At 42.1% G+C, this 23736-nt stretch overlaps 1 long non-coding RNA gene across 1 annotated transcript; it reads right to left on the bottom strand.

The window, feature by feature from the left end:
- Positions 1-312: 312 nt before the first annotated feature.
- LOC142748146 (uncharacterized) lies at positions 313-23421 on the bottom strand. Its single transcript, XR_012882150.1, has 2 exons — positions 23338-23421; positions 313-1823 (listed from the first exon to the last, which is right to left on the bottom strand). It is a non-coding gene; the product is annotated as an uncharacterized LOC142748146 (long non-coding RNA).
- Between the last annotated feature and the right edge of the window lie 315 nt (positions 23422-23736).

Below are 23736 nucleotides of genomic sequence, written 5' to 3' on the forward strand. Positions count from 1 at the left end.
CAGATGACAACAAACGGCATCTAGATATGAAAGACTAGTGGCTGGCGCACGCGCAAAAAACAACTTGACTAACACACATATTGGTAGTGGTAAAATGACACTTATAATATTAGAATGTATGTAACTCAGTCAAAGAGGCAAATACCTCTCACGGCGACATAACAGCGATGTACACGAGACCAAACTCAAGCGCAGGGTATAAATATGCATGAAGACATCGGCGTCACTTACATATGCGCCAAAAAAGGTATAGGTATACCAAATATATGGGCTAAAACAACAAATGAGAACAAGGAGTCACAACGCTAAATGTAATAGAAAAAGAGTATAAATTTTATTTATTACAACATCACAAAAAGAGAAATATAAAAACAATGCGAGGATCTAAAAAAGAGTCTGTATGTGGACCACTCAAAAATATGGTAATATTGCCATGGGTATGGTATTAGTATCACAAAACACAAAGTGTATGCACCAGACAGCAAAGAAGCCCATTAATCAAATGTATACAGTTAGTAAAGCATTGTAAGTGTGATACCCCACATCTATAGACATAAGGCAAGGTTAGCACCAAATCACACTTGAATGCCAAGAAGTTTCAGACTTGAAGGACAATGGAGAAAAACTCTGCCAAAAATGTAAGTCACAGGTCAAGGAGAATTTCCCTGGGATGTAAATCTATGCCCACCTGGTATAACCAGAGGAGCTAGTGTAACAAACCTTACCCATGGAAGTAGAAGTAGTTAGGTGGTCCACAGTGAGCGAGACGACGCCCCAATGCTCGTTTCGCTAGTATAGCTTCTTCAGGGGCTATAGCAGTCTAAACAGCATAAAGGGACGGCCGACCTGAAAAGTAGGAATTGTAGCCAGACCCGAATAGTAAAGCACAGCACAACTAAATATAAGATCGTCCATCTTAAATTCAAAACCCTCAAGGGTTATGACAGCGATAACATAAAATAGTATAGCGTCTAAATCTGAAGAGCAGCTCAACTAGGCAAGCTAAAGAGTGGACTAAATATTGTCTGCAGCTAGCCTATGACCCCTACTAATATATGTGGCGCCAACCTAAGAATATTAGCAGTGCCAGCCACTTGTGTGGGTGTACCTAGGTACAATAGTACAAAAGAATCATGTCCATAAATATATACAATTATGGTGCAAGAAGGCCCTTTAAGGTATTATATTAGCAACAAGAACACAAACAGCAGGATTGTATATAACAAAAAGTTAGATTTTGACCTAGGAACGTTTAGTGTACAGCACAGAAGTCCAAATGTATTAAAAAAAAAAAACACAACTTGGAGACTAAGGCTTCATGCACACATCCATTGCCCATCGTACGGCCGCTAATGACAGACGCATGACACACGGACCGCACACTTCCGTGTGCAGTCCATTGTTTCAATGGACCAAATGAATGGAATGGCCGAGACTGTTCTGACAAAAACGGACAGGAGTTGGATTTGTCATATTTTTGTCGGAACGGCCACACGGTTCCGTTAAAACAACGAAAGTGTGAATGGCCTCATAGAAATGAATGTGTCAGTGTGCTATCTGTTGAAAAAAAGGATAGCACCCTGAAGAAAAGAACTGAAGTGGGAATGAGTCCTAAAGGTCCCCTGTTCAGATGAAAAATATGATGAATAGACGAAGAAAAATCCGAAGATCTTCCTTTTGTATTTAATTTGATCCCAAAGAAGATAGAGGTTCATCATCAGGCGGTCAACTCTATTTTTTTCTGCCTTCTTTTTTCATCGTCCGGTTCGAAAACTTTCTTACTTCACCACACACCCTCCAAAAGTAAATGATGAACATTTTGTCTAAAAAACAAATAAGATAATTAGAATATACATAATATAAACCAGTAGGACAAAAAAAAAAAGCATCTAGAAATGTATATATAGTGCACTAAACAACCAAAAAGCATACAATATTGCATAAAATGTTTTTTGAAACAAAATATATATGAATATAACAAGTGCATAAAGTGTCGAGTGTATATATAGATAAACCATGTGTCAAAAACGAAGAACCTAAGTGAATATGTCAAAAAATCTATAAACATAGTGATAAAAGTGTAAAAAAGCAAAAAATAAGACCTAATGAAAGACTACAAAGAGGATAAATAATATTTATAGTCAAAGTATATTAACCCCTTCAGGAGGCCAGAAGGCCTCTTTTGGCCTTCAGGATGAAGCCGATTTTTCAAATCTGACATGTGTCAGTTTATGTGGTAATAACGCTGGAATGCTTTTACCTATCAAAGTGATTCTGAGATTGTTTTCTCGTGACATATTGTACTTTATGCTAGGGACAAAATTTGGTCGATAAATTCAATATTTATTCGTAAAAAACACCAAGATTTATAGAAAATTTGCAAAAACTTGCATTTTTCTAAATTTAAATGTATCTACTTGTAAAACAGATAGTAATACCACACAAAATACTTACTAGTTTATATTTCCCATATGTCTACTTTATGTTTGCATAGTTTTTTGAACATTCTTTTATTTTTCTAGGACGTTACAAGGCTTAGAACTTTAGCAGCAATTTCTCATATTTTCAAGAAAATTTCAAAAGCCTATTTTTTCAGGGACCAGTTCAGTTCTGAAGTGGCTTTAAGAGCCTTATATATTAGAAAGTCCCCATAAATAACCCCATTTTGAAAACGGCACCCCTCAGAGTATTCAAAACAGCATTCAGAAAGTGTTTTAACCCTTTAGGCGTTTCACAGGAATTAAAGCAAGTAGAGGTGAAATTTACAAATGTGATTTTTTTTTTGGCCAAAATTCATGTGTAATACATTTTTTCTGTACCACAGAAGGATTTACCCAAGAAATGCAACTCCATATTTATTGCCTAGATTCAGCAGATTTTAGAAATATCCCACATGTGGTCCTAGTGCGGTAATGGACTGAAAGACTGGCCTCCAAAGCAAAGGAGCACCTAGTGGATTTTGGGGCCTCCTTTTTTTAGAATATATTTTAGGCACCATGTCAGGTTTGAATAGTTCTTGTGGTACCAAAACAGTAAAGACACTGCAAAAGTGACCCCATTTTGGAAACTACACCCCTCAAGGAATTGATCTAGGTGTATAGTTAGCATTTTGAACCCACAGGTGTGTTTTGCTAAATTTATTTGAATTAGTATGTGAAGATGAAAATCTAGTTTTTTTGTGAAAAAACGTAGAAATTTTTAATTTTTACAAGGAATAAAGTAGAAAAAATACCCCAACATATGTAAAGCAATTTCTTTTGATTATAGCAATACCCCATATGTGGTAATAAACTGCTGTTTTGACCCACAGCAAAGCTCAGAAGAGAAGGAGCACCATTTGGATTTTGGATTTCTGATTTTGCTGGAATAGTTTTCAGTGCCGTGTCGCGTTTGCAATGCACTGGAGGGATCAAACAGTAGAAACCCCCCAAAAGTGACCCCATTTTGGAAACTACACCCCTCAAGGAATTTTTCTAGGGGTAAAGTTAGCATTTTGACCCCACAGTTGTTATGCTGAATTCATTGGAATTAGTCTGTAAAGGTAAAAATCTACTTTTTTCCTGTAAAAACTTTTCTGAGAAAAAGCACCCCAAAATTTGTCAAACAATTTCTCCCGATTACGTAAATACTCTATATGTGGTAATAAAGTGCTGTTTGGACCCACACCGGGGCTTAGAAGGGAAGGAGCGCTATTTGGCTTTTGGGGCTCAAATTTAGCTGGAATAGTTTTTGGGTGTCATGTCGAATTTGCATGCCTGATGAAGACGCCGGTCCGGCGTTGAAACGCGTAGCCCTTCTTCTACAAATAAATACGTTTATTCCTATATATTCTATTTGACATCTGTACGAGCAGCGCCGTTGGTCCCCTTTTTTCCTGTGATAATACAGCTACTGAATTTGCAAAGCCGCCGAGGGACCAAAACAGTGGAAGCCCCCCAAAAGTAACCCCATTTGGGAAACTACACCACTTAAGGAATCTATCTAGGGGTATAGTGAGCATTTAGACCCCACACGTCTTTTGTAGAATTTATTAGAATTAGGCCGTGAAAATTAATATCAACATTATTTCCACTAAAAAGTTGAATTTTTTAAAATTTCACAAAGGATAAAGGAGGAAAAAGCACCCCAACATTTGTAATGCAATTTCTCCCGAGTACGGCTATACCCAAATGTTTTTTCATTAGAAAGTAATTAACCCTTTCCGAACTGATCCATGTTTTGCCTTTCCTTTTTCGTTTTTCCTCCGCGCTTTCAGAGAGCCACAACTTTTTTATTTTTCCGCCAATAGAGTGGTGTGAGGGTTTATTTTTTTGCGGGACGAGCTGTAGATTTTATTGGTACCATTTTTTGGTACATACGACTTTTTTAGCACTTTTTATTACATTTTTTGTTAGAGCCAAGGTGACCAAAAAACAGCGATTTTGCTGTTTAAAATTCTTTCTTTTTCACGGCGTTCACCATGCGAGTTCAATAATGGTATATTGTAATAGTTTGGACTTTTACGGATGCAGCGATACCAATTTTGTGTATTTTTTTTACATGACTTTAGAGAAAAAATGTGAAAAGTGTTTCTTTTTGGACTTTAAATATTTATTTTTTTCCACTAATAATGACTATTTACTTTTGTTTTTACACATTTTATTAGTCCCCATAAGAGACTTGAACCAGCAATCATTAGATCACTGGTAGAATACACTGCAATACTAATGTATTGCAGTATATTGTCATTTTTACAGGCTCCTGTAACAGCGCGATCGCTGTTCCTGTCCGTTAGTCCTGGGTATCAGCTGTAATACATTATGGCATCTGGGCAGAGTACATCAGGGGCATAATAAGAGGGTATAATAATGGGGTAAATAAATAATAATCCGCAGATGTGTGGCCAGTGTCGCACTTATAAATGGCGTCCGATCTTATCCGCTTTTGGAACACTGCACATTTTGCATCGCCATATTCTGGGAGCTGGAACTTTTTTATTTATTCACCACCGGAGCTGTGCGAGTGCTTATTTGTTACGGGACAATCTGTAGTTTTCATTGGTACCATTTTGGGGTACATGCGATTTATTTTGATCATTTTTATTCCATTTTTTGGCACGCAAGGTGACCAAAAACCATAAATTCTGACAATGATTTTTATTTATTCTATTACGGCGTTCATCCTGGGCTATAAATGACCATTATATCTGCGGGTCGATACGATTACGGCAATACCATATGTATATCGTTTTTTTACATTTTGCATAAATTTATTTTCTGTGTCACCATATTCTGAGAGCCATAACTTTTTTATTTTTCAGTCAAAAAAGCTGTGTAAGGGTTTGTTTATTGTGGGACGGGTTGTAGTTTGTATTGGTACTATTTTGGCGTACATGCGACTTTTTGATCCCTTTTTATTGTATATTTTGGGAGGGGTGGTGACCAAAAAATTGCGATTCTGGCATTGTTTTTCGTTTATTTTATTTGTGGTGTTCACCATGCGGGAAAAACAATATTATAGTTTTATAGTTGGGGTCGTTATTAACGCGGTGATACCAAATATGTGTACTTTTTTTTTTACGTGTTCATTTTTTTCCTATAATAAAATACTTATCATAGGAAAAAAAGCAGTTCTTGTTTATGTCACTTCTAACTTTTATTTTTACACTTTTTTAAAAACATTTTTATTCTTTTTTTTACTTGTCCCACTAGGGGACACTTAGACTTGCAGCTCTGATCGCTGCTGGAATACATTACACATCCTACGTAGTGTAATGCATTCCAACTGTCATTGTGACGTGACAGTCACACTGACAGGAAGCCTACGACGACCAGCCTCCGGCTGGTCCTCATAGGCTTCTGTACATGGCAGCCCGGAAGACATTGTCTGGCGTCCTGTTGCCATGGGTACCATCGCCAGCCCCCGCGATTTTATGTGGGGGCTGACGATCTGCGCTAAACACCTTAAGTGTGGCGATCTCAAATGAACGCCACAATTAAGGGGTTAACTGCCAAAATCAGCGGCGATGGGCCGCTGATCGGCAACGGGGAATGCAGGGCAGACACCCTGCACAGTTAACCACCGCTGCGGTGTAGCGCCCCACGGAGGTTGACTGTGAAAGCACTGAGGTAACTGCATGTCGGGTGCACGAAGTTACTGCACACATCGTCGTGCACTTACGTCAAGGTGCGGGAAGGGGTTAACAATAAGCAAGTATGCTATCAGAATACCTAACCTAAGAAACCTGTAAACAAAAGTTCCTCATTTAGGCCATGTGACGTAACCGTATTAAGGCGATAAATCCATACATAAAAGGAGGTTATGATAGTCCCCCTCCCCGGATATTTGTGTGAATTTTTTCAAGTCCAAAGACCCGTAAGACCCCCAGCTTACTTCTATGATGGCACAAACAATGTGTACTTCGCTGTTGTGTCGCCGTGATTTGTATTTGCCTCTTTGACTGAGTTACATATATTATAATATTGTAAGCATCCTTTTACTATGTTCTGTATTGTTGACATATTGTTCGTCTGCGCATGCGTCAGCTTTGTATATCTCGCCTTTTCACTACCAATATGTGTGTTAGCCAATGTGGTTTTTGCATGTGCGCCTGCCACTGGTCTTAAAGGGAACCTGTCACCAGCATTTCACCTATTAAACCAGCAATACCAGGTGGCAGTGGGTGAAAAATCATTTCTATATAACCTAGAATTGTCTTCTTATTCGGCTCTGTAGCTTTAGTATTCAGTTTTTTAGTGTTCCCATACCGTATGCTAATGAGCATAAAAGAGTCAAATCTTTGTTTGAAAAGAGTCAAATCTTCATTCCTCAAGTCTTTCAGAGTTAATCCCGCCTCCTTACTTTTGATTGACAGCTCCTCATCTTCCCCCAGCACACCAAATCCCGCGCTTGGGCATTGATGTCCTCTTCTGATGTGTGCGCACAAAAGGGACACCGGATTATTACGATAAAAGTCGCAAAATGTTTGCAGACCGTTATTTACAGTTGGAGGGGGATTTTAGGAGAGGGGATAACGGCAATGAACTATTGATAGCAGCGGCCAGTGAGGAATAAGCAAAGTTCAATGTCACGTTGGGTACGTGGACCCACTGGGCCGCACTGCCTTGACAGTATGGCAGCTGGCCAACAGGACACAGTCTATAGTTCATATAGTGTACCTGTGGTAGCTCGGACAGTAGTGAGACAGGCTCAGCTGGGACTAGGCAGCAGGCAGGCACCAGGCATGGTTTACAGGACAGCACGACCTCAGCTCAACACGGCACTTGACCGGGATAGCACGGGACACAGGTTACAGGTAGCAGGAATGGAAAACACTGGGAACTGGGAAATACTAGAAGACCATTTGCTAAGACAAATTTAAGGTAAGACAACAACGTTCAGGCAAGGCAGGAAGGGGCAGGGCCCCTCTTATAGTCCAGGGTGCTCATGGGCTAATTAGATTTAAACTCAGGTGTGCACGCTGGCCCTTTAAGAGTGGGCACGAGCGTGCGCGTGCACCCTATGGAACCCGGCCGAGGTAAGCGGAAGTGAACGCTGGCATCTCCTGAGGAGGAGGCTGAGGCCAGCGCTCACAGATCAATGGCTGCAGCTGTCAGGAGGTGAGTGAGCCTGACGGCCCGCAGCCATGGACATGACTTTCAATAGGTGAAATGCTGGTGATAGGTTCCCTTTAAGCCTGTGCAGTGTCCATATCTGGACGCCGTTTGTTGTCATCTTAATGATGGATGTAATGTAGCTTGGGAGGAGGTATTTTGGAATCTATAACACATGTATAAAGTATACTTATGTTAATTACATTTATTTGTTATGTATATAAACAAGAGATACGCTAAGCATCCATTCTTTACCCCTGACAAAGCTGTCTGATTGGTAGCGATACGAGTGGGGAGGTTCTCTAGCTGCAGCCTTATTTAGTTACTTATTTCTTTATCTATTTTATTCATCTATGCCATCTTGATGTCACTTGTATTTATACATTATCTCATCTCTCTTTTGAGAAGGTTTACCATCTCCACTAAATTTGCACTTTATTCGGGACTTTGGACTATTAGGTCAGTTATTACTTAGGGCATTGTGTTGGGATAGTCATATTTTAGGACACCTATTTATCCTTGTATACCTTTTGCCCCATATGTGTCCATTGTATTGTATTGTATTGTACATGTGCTATTGTTATACTGTGCTGTTCGTAGTAATTTAATCCCTTAATGACCGCCGTCAGTCATTATTTTAGGCCGTCGCCTTTTCACGGTGGCCTAATCAACGTCCTGCAAGGGTGTCCCGTGCAGGATGGAGTGGGGGCTCAGTTGTCGTATAACAGCCGGGCTCCTGCTCCAATGGTAGTGATCGAAGTTTACTTAGATCGCGACTGTTTAACCCCTCAAATGCTGCGGTCATTAGCAACCGCTGCATTTGAGTTGTTTACAGAGGGAAGGGGCTCCCTCTGTCACCCATCGGCGGCCAGCAAATGAAATTGCCCCCGGGACTGCCCTGGCTATATACCTATTAGGATGTGCCGGAGCATTACACTGACAGGCAGTAATGCTCTGGTATACGAAGTATACCAAAGCATTATATCTGCGATCTAAAGATTGCATAGAGAAGTCCCCTAGTGGGACTGAAAAAATAATTCATGTGAAATAAAAATTAATAAAAAGGTACACAGAAAAAACAAAATAAAACCATTTTTTCCCCATACAAAAATGGTTTTACTTAGTAAAAGTGTAAAAATAAAAACTACACATATATGGTATCCCTGCAATCGTAATGACCCTAAAAATAAAGTTAGCATATTATTTAAACCGCAAGGTGAACGCAGTAAAAAAACGCATAAAACAATGGCAAAATTGCTATTTTTTTTTTCATTCCCCCCAAAAAATAATAACAAAAGGTTGATCAATATGTCCCATGTACCCCAAAATGGTAGCAAAGTAGTCCCGCAAAAAACAAGCCCTCATATGGCGACATTGACCGAAAAATAAAAAAAGTTATGGCTCTTGGAAAGCTGCGATGCAAAATAAAATGATTTTAGTTCAAAAGGGTTTTTATTCTGCAAAAGTAGTAAAACATAAAAAAAACCTATACATATTTGGTATCGCCGTAATTGTACCGACCCACAGAATAAAGGTAGCATGTTATTTTTTTTTATATCCCCCCAAAAAAGTTAATTTAAAAATTCTATATATCCCGAAACGGTGCCAATGAAAAATACAACTCATCCCGCAAAAACAAGTCTTCATACAGCTATATCCATGTGAAAATACGATGACGATGAAAAAACTAAAAAAATTGCTTGGTCATTAGGGCCCAGAATGCATTCAGGGGGAAGGGGTTAATTATTATTATATAATGAGTTATTTTTCTACTTGTCCATCTTATTGGCATATATTTAATAATTATACCTTATCATGGGTAGTTGCTGCAGCTGTTCCTGCTTTAACGCCTTCCCGACATTTGACTCATCAATACGCCAAAGTCGGGTAGGGGAAGTATGGAACGGGCTCACGGAGTGAACCCGCTCCATACGATGCGGGTGTCGGATGTGTGTTACAGCCGACACTTCAGAGTAACTAGAGGGATCACGCTTGAGCACGATCCCGCTCGTTTAACTTGCTAAATGCCGCGGTCAATAGCGTCCGCGGCGTTTAAATCGTTAGAAAGAAATGGGGCGACCCCCTCTAACAGCTCATCGCGCCCCCCACAATGCAATTGCGGGGTGGCGATGGTTGCAATGGCTGCCTGGGGGCCTAATGAAGGCCACTAGGTCTGCCATCTTTGTGCTCTTATTAAACCCTGCCTCTGGCAGTACTTAATAGAAGCCTGTCAGAATCACGATATACTGCAATACATTAGTATTGCAGTATATAGTGCAAGCGATCTAACGATCGCTGGTTGAAATCCCCGAGGGGGACTAATAAAAAAAATAAAAATTTGTAAAATAAAGTTGTTTTTCTTATGTAAAAAATAAATAAATCATATTAAAAGTTCAAAAAACCCACCTTTTCCCCCTAGAGCATTGTTAAAAAAAATAAACATAATTGGTATCGCCGCATCCGTAAAAGTCTGAACTATTACAATATCTAATTATTTAACCCGCACGGTTAATTTAAAGGCCAGAATCGCTCTTTTTTGGTAACCTCATCTCACACAAAAAATTAAATAAAAAGTGATCAAAACGTTGCCTGTACCCCAAAATGGTATCATTAAAAAATACAGTTTATCCCGCAAAAAATAAGCCCTCATACCACATAATAATAATGTAAGCAAGACCCAGATAGTTGGTGGGCTAATTAACAATCAATAGAAATATTTGCCTGCCGGCAAAAGGCCCTTTTTAACAACTACAAGCAAGATAAAATAACAAATTTTTATTAGGCTATTATAGCAAAGACACACTACATAGAAATTAAAAGTTATGTTCACTGCTGATAGTAACCAGCATAGTGCAATGTGTGCCAGTAGCAAGATTCTGCACTCTGACCAAGGTCAAAGTCAGTATCAGAGATCAGCAGCAACAATTTAAAATTTCAAAAGAGCCCCCCCGACATGTTTCACTGCATATGCAGCGTCTTCAGGAGTATCGGGGCTAATGATAACGCGCCGCAAAATTCTGAGAGTTATATGCAGGAAGCATTGGCTTCAGCTGTTACCTAATTAACATAGTGGCCAATAGAAACTGATATTGAAGGTCAAGCCTCCACAACAGTGATGGACAGGCGACAGAACAAATAGCACATTCAGCATGCAAGAACCAATGAGACGTAGCGAAAGTGTCACATGCGCACTAGACCACAGCGGGGAAATAGAATCCCACAGTCACTAGCAAAGTAGCGCATGCGCAATTGTTCATTCTAGCGAGATAGAATGTGGAGCCACTGCAGTATTAGCAGACAAAAGGACCAGTAATAGACTCGACATGCAGGGACCGTTAACACATAGCGGAGTCAGCACATGCGCAAAAGGCCATCGCAGGGAGATAGAATCTCAAGTCAAAAGTACAACAGCGCATGCACAATGGTTCACTTTGCTAGATAGAGTCACATAGTTTGGGGTTAAGAAACCACTGGAGCGCTTGCGTGAGGATAAGTATATAAGTGCTGACGTACTTGAAGGCTATGTTGTGGGCTAGTGTAACAGTCCATTTTAATGTTGCATTATACCAGACACGATCAATAGATCGTATATCAAAGCAGCACCACATGTCATATTTATACTAAATTGCCACATTTATGTCAGTGACACACTGCAACGAGAACACGGCGCTGTTATCAAAAAATATGTAGTGCACTTGTCAATGAACAAGGAATCATACAGTAACAAAGTAGGAATGATGGCAACTCAATACCATTAGCTACCTCTGTAGTGATATTACGGCAGTGTCAAGGGTCTCCAGAATGACAGGGCATATCTGTCATAACTAAAGCTAACCAACAATGGGGTATGGTACTCGATCAATGTAGTATAAAAAGCACCAGCAGAAAAACCACAGTGGGTACAGAAACCTAATTATCCAGGGTTAAAGAAACGCCGCAAAAGTAAACCCCTCATTTAAACCACCTGCACTGAGGGTACTCAATCGATGGATCCAATGGGCCTCCTCCTGTAGCAATCTGCGATCCAGATTGCCAGCTCTGGGTCCCAATTTGATCTGGATGATACCCCAGAATTGTAGAGAGCGAATATCACCCCCATGCATAGACCGAATGTGTCTGGACAATGGTGTGTCCTCCTTCTGGTTGATTGTGCTCAAGTGTTTGGAAACTCTTCTCAACTCTTGGACGGTTTTGCCTACATAGAACTTAGCACATGGGCACTTGGCAACATAGACTACGCCCTTACTTTGGCAGTTGATGAACTGTCTTATTTTATATACTCTACCATCAAGTGGGTTAGAGAATTGTTTAACTGTGGGCATCAGGTGACAAAACCATCAACGGCCACACGGATGGAACCCTACAACTGACGACTTAAGCCAGCATTTAGATGCCACCATCGGTCCAGAGTGATGGCTATGTACCAAATAATCGCGCAAATTCTTGCCTCTGCGATAGGTAATGCTGGGAGTATGGGAAACTACATCTCAGGATCAGCCAAAAGGATTGGCCAATGTCGCTGCAGGATCTCCCTAACTTGGCGAGAGCCCGCATCGAAGGTGCCAATACATCTGATAAGTTGTAAGTTGTGGAGTATCAGCTGATTTCCGTTCATATAAGAGTTCCTTCCTATCAGTCGCTCTTGCCCTAGCATACGCTTTATACCACTTAATCGACGGAAAAATTAAAAAGTTGTGGCGCTCAGAATTTGGTGACACAAAATAAATTTTCTTTTTTACACTTAGGTTTTTACTTGTAAAAGTAGTAAAATATAGAAAAAAGAATAAAGACAACAGAATAAAGACAACATGTTGTTTTAATTGTACAGTGAATTCCGTAAAAACGAAGCGCAAAAAACAATGGAGGAATCGCTGTTTGTTTAATTTTCTACCTCACAAATAATTTTTTTCCCATTTCCTAGTACATTATATGGAACAATAAATGGTGCTCCGGAAAACAACTCGTCCCGCAAAAATCATGCCCTCGTAGGAATATATAGATGGAAAAATAAAGACGTTATGGCTTTTGGAAGGTGGGGAGGAAAAAATTAAAATGAACATCTGAAAAATGGCTGTGACGGGAAGGGGTTAAAGGGCACATGGACCAATTCCTTGCCTGATTTTAGATGTTTTTAACAGTTTTGGATTTCTTGTATCGCATGAATAAACATATATTATAGCTCATTACAGGTGTGCTCTCATCCATATTGTGTTTCTTTATCTTTAGTAGTTTTAGTGCTTTGTTCGTCACATTTGTGAAGCACTCCATTACTATTATTCTTCGGGTAATGCCCGTACCCCTCCAGCTCCTCTATTCTATCTATATACTCTTTATAGACTATCCCTCACATTCTTAAGAATGCTTGACACTTGAAGAACAGTGCTGTGAAAGGCAAGGGAATTACATAGCTGGCTGGAAATTATATGATAGAAATTAACTGCACAAAATGGATAAAATAACACATTAATAACAGCTATGGTAATATTTCACCTTAGGCATGAAGAGTTTTTAAATCATTGTCAAGCATTGCATAATTAACATTCTTAGTGAGAATTTCCCTCTTAAACGCTTAGAAGTCTCAGGTATTATACACCTCCAAGACCAGACTCATATTTACAGCGCTCTTAGTGTAGAGACTCCCTTTGTATTATTTAATCCCAAGAGGGTTTTAAATACATCTTTTTAGGACAGATGGAAAAAGAAATATATTTTCAGTTTACAATATAATACAACTTTAAAGGGGTTGTCCCAGAATGAATGCAAAAAATAAGAAAACCAAACATAATATAGTGCATGACTATCTTTTTATAAGAAAGCTAGAACCAGCCGTGTATCTTACATAGATGCAGAGATCTCTCCATTCATTGCCCTGCTAGACTTTCATCAGGCTGGCAGATCAGAGGGCATATCCTTTCTGCTGCAGCTTCTCCCTCTCCCTGTCATAGCTGGTATAGGCAGATCATTCTGTTTCACTGCCTCTATCTCCTATCTAGGAGAAGCTCCTAATTACACGTCTTTTTAGAGGGAGAGCCCAGCCCTATATAACTCAAGAAGAGGGAGAGCCTGCAGCTTACAGAGAGTGAGAGGATGAGCAGGAGAGAGGAGAGCTCAATGCTGTATGTAAACTGCTGGCTCTCCTATGGGTTTCATACTGAGTGAGTCTCCATCCACACTACAAGCTCTTGTATCTGAATAAAAGCTTCTTCTTATTTACTGACAAGCAGAGAAGGCTTTTTCTGTTGGCTGGTGGCAGTTGGAGAATGGAAGTAATCATGTGCGTAGTCCCTCAGTCAGCTCAGTAGGAGGATGTGCACATTATTATACCGATTGAACACCAGGGGGCACCATTATAATGAAGTAAAGGGAATAACTCACAACTGGATCATTTTTGTAACAAAGTAAACTACAAAATTAATTCATTTTTAATGCTTAATTTCAATAATATTTAATACTGGGACAACCTCTTTAATGATTTTGTAATAGAATATTGTTCCAGTTGTAGTAAGAATCCGTTAAATATTTATATTGCAAATTCTTGAACAATTTCTGAAAATGCGATAATAATGGCAATAACAGCTTTAGACTGTAACACATTTGTCCTATATATTGACCGATGAACCAGATTTCCATCGGTCAAAAATAATAGTTTTGTTAGGGCTTGTTCAGTTCAATCTTTCCTTTCCTCTCTAAACTTTTTTTTTTTTTAATAACATTTTTATTTAGTTTTATTATTATTTTTTAGTCCCACTAGGGGACATACAATGCGATCGCTTGATTGCTATTATAATGTTTTGGTATACTCTGTATACCAGTCAAAAACTGACAGGCAATCTATTAGGTAAATAGCCATGGCAGACCTGGTGGCCTTTGTCATGAGGCGCCAATAGAGTGAAATATCGAGAATCCTCCAACAGTAGCCACTTATATAACAACCGACAGTCACTGCTGATGTCTGTTCCATCTACTGGATGTACTACTACATTGTATTACTGTAAGAACACAGCAATTAAAACATAACAGGACATCCAAGTGCGGGAAGGGGTTAACAACTTGGTATCACCTTCACTTAGGATTTCTTCCTGATTATCAGATGCCTTCAGCAGGGTGCCATGATCAGGATCTTGTTATCGTAGACTCTGCACGCCAGTTTAACCAGTGCCAAAGATACATGTGTAGGGACTATTCTTAAATGTTTTTTATTTTCTCTAATATCATCCATACACTGTATGATATCACTTTCACAGTACTCTATGCTCCATGTGTATAGTATTTGTATGAGTAATGTAGCTCTAACATGTACATGGCTCCATTCATGTGAAAACTTGGACTCTGGTCCAATATACTCAATTAAGAGGAAGCTTGTTTGCATTTGGATTTTCCAACAGTTGGAAAAGAAAAAGCACTGTTTGGGCATATCAGAGGAAACGCATCTCGTAAACTCCAAGATCAGATGGGTACACCTGGTTACTTTCCATAATTTCGTTGCACTATATACCTGTGCTTGGCCTGATAGGTCTTTTGGTTCTACGCAATATCTAATTCCATACTGAGACCAAAGTAAATGCAAAATCTAATCACAAGTGTGAATGAAATCTAACACTTGATGGAGTCGGGACTGACTTTTTTCAATATATGATTCAAAGAATTTACTCAAGAAAATCTGTGTGGGGTACAATGAATTTTTTGTACCACAACTAACGAAAATTAATTTCATTGTCTTGTATCAGTTGTTTGTCCTTACTCATATATAAATGCATACCATATATAAATCACGACAACTCTGTTGATGTACCGTTTTATGTATTTATATGGGATAAACAACTTTTGTAGAAACTGGCCAGGTAATTTGTATTGTTCCTTATTGTAAACTATTGGTAAAAGTTATTACTAGGTCATTTCAGGATAAATTTCCCTTTTTGTATGTATATATATATATATATATATATATATATATATATATATATATATATATATATATATATATTAAACTAATTCAGAAAAAATAATAATAATAAGACAAGTAAAATATATTTTTTCTACACCTAAAGAGTGCCTTGAATATTTCCGGATCTTGTCTTTTTTTGTTTTTCTATTGCTATTTTTCTGGGAATGGCACCGTGCAATATGTATTGCATTTTTTAGGGAATCTTATTGGATAATATTTTTCTATATTCTTTCTTGTTTGCATTTTACCCTCCCACAACCTGATATTTTTCTTCTAAGAGCTGGACAATTCCTCACCAACAACCTATACAGTATTAACCAACAAACTAAAAGTATTGGAAACCAAAAGTTTTGAATTTCAGAACAAAGAGTGATTCAAACTGGGTATGGCTCCAGCGGAATGATGTCCAGCACCTAAAGAAGCAAATATGCTTCGGGCCTCTAATCCCCTAGGAGTTCCTTTGCAGTAGACCCCCCTACCCACACCCTTATTTCTTGTGTGTAAGGAAGTTTTGTAGAAATTCAGTGAACATTGCTAGATTTCCTATAAAACAGTAACGCCTCATTTACACGACAGGGTCCGAGTGTCGGCCAATAAAATCGGCCGTTTTTCCCGGCCGGTTTGCAAACGTTCCGATTCCGTTCCGGGCCGTGTTGCCGTTTTTAACGGCCGATTTTGAACCGTTTTGCATCCGTTTTAAAATCGGATGAATTTCATTTCAATTTGTTGCCACACTGTAAAGGATCTGCCAGACACAGCTTCTGTGTCGACGCCCGTGGTTAGTCAGTCTGCACCTGCTCCTAAGTCTGATCGAGTGACCCCTCCTTCTACCAATCAGGCTGGGAGGCTGAGGAGTGGGAGAGCCTATCACAGCCTGGCCAGACGGAGCTAGCTCCCGCCCTCTGTCTATTTATACCTTCACTTCCTGCTTCTCCTTTGCTTGTGATTCTGTCTGTTTCCTGGCTCTGCTGCTGCTGCTTGTACTTTTGTCCCTGCTCCATATTGACCCTGGCTTACTGACTACTCTCCTGCTCTGCGTTTGGTACCTCGTACACTCCTGGTTTGACTCGGCTCGTTCACTACTCTTGTTGCTCATGGTGTTGCCGTGGGCAACTGCCCCGTTCCCCTAGCTTCTGTGTACCCTTGTCTGTTTGTCTGTCGTGCACATAGTGAGCGTAGGGACTGTCGCCCAGTTATACGCCGTCGCCTAGGACGGGCCGTTGCAAGTAGGAAGGGACTGAGTGGTGGGTAGATTAGGGCTCACCTGTCTGTCTCCCTTCCCCGTCATTACACACACACAGCCCTTTGTAGATAATGCCACCCAGCCCCGTTAGTAATGCCACACAGTCCCCTGCAGGTAATGCCACCCAGCCCCCTGTAGGTAATGCCACCCAGCCTCCTGCAGGTAATGCCACCCAGCCCCCTGCAGGTAATGCCACCCAGCCCCCTATAGGTAATACCACCCTGCCCCTTGTAGGTAATGCCACCCTGCCCCTTGTAGGTAATGCCACCCAGCTCCGTTGGTAATGCCACCCAGCTCCCTGTTGGTAATGCCACCCTGCCACCTTGTAGGTAATGCCACCCTGCCCCTTGTAGGTAATGCCACCCTGCCCATTGTAGGTAATGCCACCCAGCTCCCTGTTGGTAATGCCACCCAGCTCCATGTTGTTAATGCCACCCTGCCCCTTAAAGGTAATGCCACCCTGCCCTTTGTAGGTAATGCCACCCAGCTCCCTGTTGGTAATGCCACCCTGCCCCTTGTAGGTAATGCCACCCTGCCCCTTGTAGGTAATGCCACCCTGCCCCTTGTAGGTAATGCCACCCAGCTCCCTGTTGGTAATGCCACTTAGCTCCCTGTTGGTAATGCCACCCAGCCCCCTGCAGGTGATGCCACCCAGCCCCCTGCAGGTGATGCCACCCAGCCCCCATGTAGGTGATGCCACCAAGCCCCCTGTAGGTGATGCCACACAGCTCCCTGTAGGTAATGTCACACAGCCCCCTGTAGGTTGCACCCATCCCCCCCCCCCCCACATTCCAGGAGAAGTCACTGACTTCAATGTCCAGATATGGACAGTGTAGTCACTGACTTCTCCTGGAGAGGAATTCCCTGCCACAGGTCGGGAATTCCGCTTCAGAAGTGAGTGGCGTCACTGTGTCCATATATGGACAGTGTAGTCACTCACTTCTCCTGTAGCGGAATCCCCGGCCATAGAGTCCGGGATTCCGCTTCAGAAGTGAGTGACATCGCTGTGTCCATATATGGACAGTGTAGACACTCACTTCTCCTGTAGCGGAATCCCCGGCCATAGAGTCGGGGATTCCGCTGCAGAAGTGAGTGACATCGCTGTGTCCATATATGGACAGTGTAGTCACTCACTTCTCCTGTAGCGGAATCCCCGGCCTTAGAGTCGGGGATTCCGCTGCAGAAGTGAGTGACATCGCTGTGTCCATATATGGACAGTGTAGTCACGCACTTCTCCTGTAGCGGAATCCCCAATCCCCGGCCGGGGATTGGGGATTCCGACTCCTACAGGGAGCAAAAAAAGACCCTCCTCCTCCTCACATGCACTCTGCACTGTGAGGAGGAGGAGGAGAGAGAGCGCGAGCGACGGAATACATGGCCATCACTCGGGACACATTCCGGTGATCGCCGTGTATTAACCGGCCTCATAGACTTCTATGGGAGTCGGACGGCCGGGTAAATGGCCGAAAATAGGGCATGTCCCGTTTTTTGACGGCCACGTTTCCCGGGCCGTCAAAAAATCGGTCGTGTGAATAGCCCCATTAGGGGTCTATTGTTCCTAATGCAGCCGGGTGACGGCCGATTTATGAACGGCCGTCACCCGGACGGGAAACCCTGTCGTGTGAATAAGGGCTAAATCTTACATTGAAAAGCACTACATTTTCATCATGCCATCGATGCCCGCTTAGCTATAAACATGTAAATTATAAGTAAATACTACTATACTGCAGATAAAGGATTCATTAAATATGCCAAATCAAGTATAGTCAGGCCTAGTGTTTAATGTATTTACCTAAATGTACAGGCGTATCGTATCTTCAGTAACAGAAGACCACTGTTGTTATTGCTGTGGTCAATGATCAGTGTGCCAGGAAAAGATTGTTAGAAATGCAGATTTTTTTAATTTAAAACTATCCCTCTGGAAAAAAAGGACAGACTTAGGCCTCATTTACACGAGCGTATTATACGCGCGTGCGACGCGCGTGCTTTTCACGCGTGTCGTACGCACCTATAATAGTCTATGGGGCTGTTTAGACGATGCGTGAATTTTGCGCTGCGTGAGTGCGTTGCGTAAAACTCACGACATGTTCTATATTCTTGCGTTTTTCACGCAACACGCACCCATTGACTTCAATGGGTGCGTGAAAACAACGCATGCCACACGGACGGTCCTGCGTTGCATGCGCGAAAATCACGCAAGAGCTGTCAAACTCCTGAATGTAAACAGAAAAGCACCACGTGCTTTTCTGTTTACAAACATCCAAACGGAGTGTCAAATTCGAGATGAGCGCACCGAACTTCACCGGGTTCGGCCAAACTCGTTTTGACCGAAACCGGTAAAAAATGTTCGGGTACGCGACGTCAGGAGACAGTCACTGTCCACGGTGCTGAAAGCGTTAAACTGGTTCAGCACCATGGACAGTGACTTCCGCTCCGAAAATCCATGAACCTGTAAAAAAAAAAAGACGTTCTGACTTACCGATAACTCCGGTCCGACCTCCCGGGATGACAGTTCAGTCCAAATGACAGCTGCAGCCAATCACAGGCCAAGCACAGGCTGCAGCCAATCACAGGCTGCAGCGGTCTCATGGACTGCGGCGTCATCCTGGGAGGTGGGGCCGGATGACAAGAGAGGGACGCGTCACCAAGGCAACGGCCGGGAGCCCGGACTGGGGGAAGCAGGAAGTTCTTGGTAAGCATGAAAGTCTTTTTTTATTCACAGGTTGGTGTATATTGTGATCGGCATTCACTGTCGAGGGTGCTGAAAGAGTTACTGCCGATCAGTTAGCTCTTTCAGCACCTTGGACAGTGACGGGCGTCGACTAGCCTCATCTCTATGATGGCGGCTGCGCGAAAATCACGCAGCCGCGCATCATACACGGATGACACACGGAGCTGCCAAGTGCCTTTTGCGCGCGCAAAACGCAGCGTTTTTTGCGCGCGCAAAACGCACACGCTCGTGTAAATGAGGCCTTAGGGTATGTTCACATGAACCAGTATAAACAGCCAAAAATGACAGAGCTGTTTTCAAGGGAAAACAGCCTCTGATTTTCAGCCGTTTTTGAAGCAGAAAACTTTTTTCAAGACTTTTTTTTTTTTAGATGTTTTTGGAACCGTTTTTTAATTGATTTTCAATTGATTGAAAAACAGCTCCAAAAATGGCTCAAGAAGTGACATGCTCCTTCTTTATACGTGGCGGTTTTTTACGCTGTGTTTTTTAAAACAGCGGCATAAAAAACTGCATGTCTGATCTAAAAGCTGTTTTTCCCATTGATTACAATGGGAAGGTGTCTGTCGGCGTTTAAGTAGCGTTTTTCGAGGCGTTTACGCCCCAAAATACGCTTCAAAACACTGCGTGTGAACATACGCTTAGGTTTCTTCCTTTGATGCAGCTAATTATACTGAGAACGGTCATTACTATATAAATCTATTTGCCTACTTTGTATCTCGTCTTCAGTCACTGCCCTCAGATGGGCAGCAATGCCAAAATAAATAAATAGAAAAAGCAAACCTATTTGAAATAAAATTCGCCATTAGGTAAGTTGTTAAACTTACATATATTATATATTAATAGTAATTTACTATACAACTTACCTAGCTTTTTATTTTTTACTTAAAGCGTACCTCCAATTATACAGACATTATTTTAAAAAACAATTATGGTGTAGGAGTGTGCATAATAATCGTTTTCCTAAATAACTTGTATTAGCGATTTTGCTACTAACAGCAGCATGGACGGTGTAGAGTCTGTGCTGCTGGCGGCTCATAACTCTGCATTAGGGACCAGTGTCCTGCTCTGACTACTAGGTTCCAGTCTCCAGAGCGGCCGCCAGCGCTGTAGGATCACATCACAGTCTACAATGCTTGCAAGCGTTCTGGATATGGGAGCCATGGAGAAGAGCAGGACGCTCGGTCTCCTACTATAGAGTTATGAGCAGCCGGCAGCACGGACTCGACAGTCCATGATATTGTTAGGGCATGTTCACACGTGGCAGAGTTTTTCCGCTGCAAATGTTGGTGCAGATTTGGGGCAATAACGCAATGAATCTGCACCAACATTTGCATATTTGATAGGTAATTCAGACGTTGCAGAAAACACAGCAGACTTGCCACAGATTTCAGTTTTTGCATTGCAAAGGCTGAAATACGCAGTGAAATTCCACTTCTTCTCCGCAACAGACAGTGCATGCCGCGGAGGGAAATTTCTGCACCGCAGACTATGGTCCGCAGCGGAGTTTTCCGCAACGTCCGAACTAACTTGCCTAAAAATTTATAGAAACAAATGTAAAAAACGGCCGCTGGAGAATTCCACTGCAATTCCGCCACGTCTGAATGTGCCCTTAGAAGCAAAATCGCTAATGCAAGTTATTCAGAAAAACCATTATTGTGCACACTCTTGCTGGGTATGTAGGCTCTCTCATATTTTACCATAGACTTTTAAGTACCATCTGGATTGGGGGTGTCAGTATTGACAGTGTCCTCCTCACACGCTGCTGAAGAACTTGGCTCTGTTTATTGTCTGCGCGCTGGTGATTTCTGAGTCTGAGACAGGCTGCACTATAGCAGAGCTGAACATGGAAAGAAAGGGGTGCAGAAGTGTAGGGGGACATGGGATTCTAGGAACTTTCCATGGAATAATGCAAAACATAAAGTTAGTCAGCACATCCTAACAAAATGACATAAATGGACAGGTGCAAAATTTGCTGTGACAGCAAAGCAAAAAACACAAAGATACAGCGGCGCTTAGATACAGCAAGCATTAGGGGAGATTTACTGAGCTTAATCCGCCAGAGATCTCTCTCAATTTGCAAAATAAATGGCATACATGGCTGGCGACAGTTTTTTTGTTTTAGACATGTTTTGTGTGTTGCCTGTTTTGAAAAGTCTAGGGCCGTGCGTAAGCAAAAGAGGCTTAGCTTAAAATCCAGCAAAGTGCTCCAAAATTGGCGCAAATTATTGGTCCATAGTGCGCCAACCAAGAGGTGGTATAAAGAAGAGGAAAGTTTCTAACATGTCTAGCAAAATGCTCCAAATCTACCATCCGGCATGATGCAGCACTGTGATACATTTGGTGCATCTTCTGCCTGCCTGGTCTAGTTTTAAGCTAAGTTTAGTAATAAATCCGCTCCGTGGGATATATGCATTACTGCTATATTTTAGTTATATACTACTTATTTTAAATGACTTTACTGTTATATTTACATAGTTATATAGGGGAGGTTCCCCTTGACGTATTCATTTTAACGGGCAGTCATCATGAAATTATCGAAGTTATAAAAGAGGCACTTCATGTGACATGGAAGTAATACTGGAGGAACATTTTAAGACCCCAAAAATGGCAGACCACGGCACCTGTTAACTATTGGTATAGTATACTCACAGCACTACTGGTGCACTCTGGCCAGTACTGTTCTTATGGGGGCACTCTGGCCAGCACTGTTCTTATGGGGGCACTCTGGCCAGCACTGTTCTTATGGAGGCACTCTGGCCAGCACTGTTCTTATGGAGGCCCTCTGGCCAGCACTGTACTTATGGAGGCCCTATGGCCAGCACTGTACTTATGGAGGCCCTCTGGCCAGCACTGTTCTCATGGGAGCACTCTGGCCAGCACTGTATTTATGGAGGCACTCTGGCTAGCACTGTTCTCATGGGAGCACTTTGGCCAGCATTGTACTTATGGAGGCACTCTGACCAGCACTGTTCTTATGGGGCCACTCTGGCCAGCACTGTTCTTATGGGAGCACTCTGGCCAGCACTGTTCTTATGGGAGCACTCTGGCCAGCACTGTTCTCATGGGAGCACTCTGGCCAGCACTGTTCTCATGGGAGCACTCTGGCCAGCACTGTACTTATGGAGGCACTCTGGCCAGCACTGTTCTTATGGGGCCACTCTGGCCAGCACTGTTCTCATGGGAGCACTCTGGCCAGCACTGTTCTCATGGGAGCACTCTGGCAAGCACTGTACTTATGGAGGCACTCTGGCCAGCACTTTTCTCATGGAAGTACTCTGGACAGCACTGTTCTTATGGGGGCACTCTGGCCAGCACTGTTCTCATGGGAGCACTCTGAGAGAGCACTGTACTTATGGAGGCACTCTGGCCAGCACTGTTCTTATGGGGCCACTCTGGCCAGCACTGTTCTTATGGGAGCACTCTGGCCAGCACTGTTCTTATGGGAGCACTCTGGCCAGCACTGTTCTTATGGGGGCACTCTGGCCAGCACTGTTCTTATGGGGGCACTCTGGCCAGCACTGTTCTTATGGGGGCACTCTGGCCAGCACTGTTCTTATGGGGGCACTCTGGCACTCTTATGTGGGCATGGACTGTATTTAGAGGTGGGGTTTATACATTCAACGTAAATTCATGCACCTCATCTAGATTCTCCATGAAACCATTTCTGAAAAGTAGTTCCAACTACATTCTAAAGATATGTTTTAATTTTTGTTTGTTAAAGTATATATATATATATATATATATATATATATATATATAGTAAATCTTCCTATAGAATTCAAGAGGCTCTGGGTAAGGGACGCAGGTCCCCGTAGAGAAATACAACCTGCTTTAGAACGAGCGTCTAATACGGCGCACAATCGTGAAGGATCCAGGTAAGCGTCAGGTTCCAACAGCGCATGCGCCAATTGACGTCCCGGAGACTGGACTGGCGCTCCTGGTGACGATGACAGTGCGCGCATGCGCAGACAGACACTTGTTTACCGGGGGACTAACGAGCATGCGCGGTAGAGTTTCGCGTCTTGCTTACATAGTTCTGACAACGCGAGAGTAAGTCCGCGCATGCACGGTCCTGAACGGTGAGTACCCGGAGCTCCCAGTGCTGGAACTATCAGTGCTGAGCACCGTCACTTACCGACAGGCAGTCTTCGTGTGGGTAGTCTGGTTACTGTGCTTTCTATACACAGTCTGGGTTATACCGCAGTCTATCCTTGGTTAATCATTC

This window comes from Rhinoderma darwinii, chromosome 3, assembly GCF_050947455.1.
Source record: "Rhinoderma darwinii isolate aRhiDar2 chromosome 3, aRhiDar2.hap1, whole genome shotgun sequence".
In the NCBI taxonomy this organism is placed as follows: domain Eukaryota; kingdom Metazoa; phylum Chordata; class Amphibia; order Anura; family Rhinodermatidae; genus Rhinoderma; species Rhinoderma darwinii.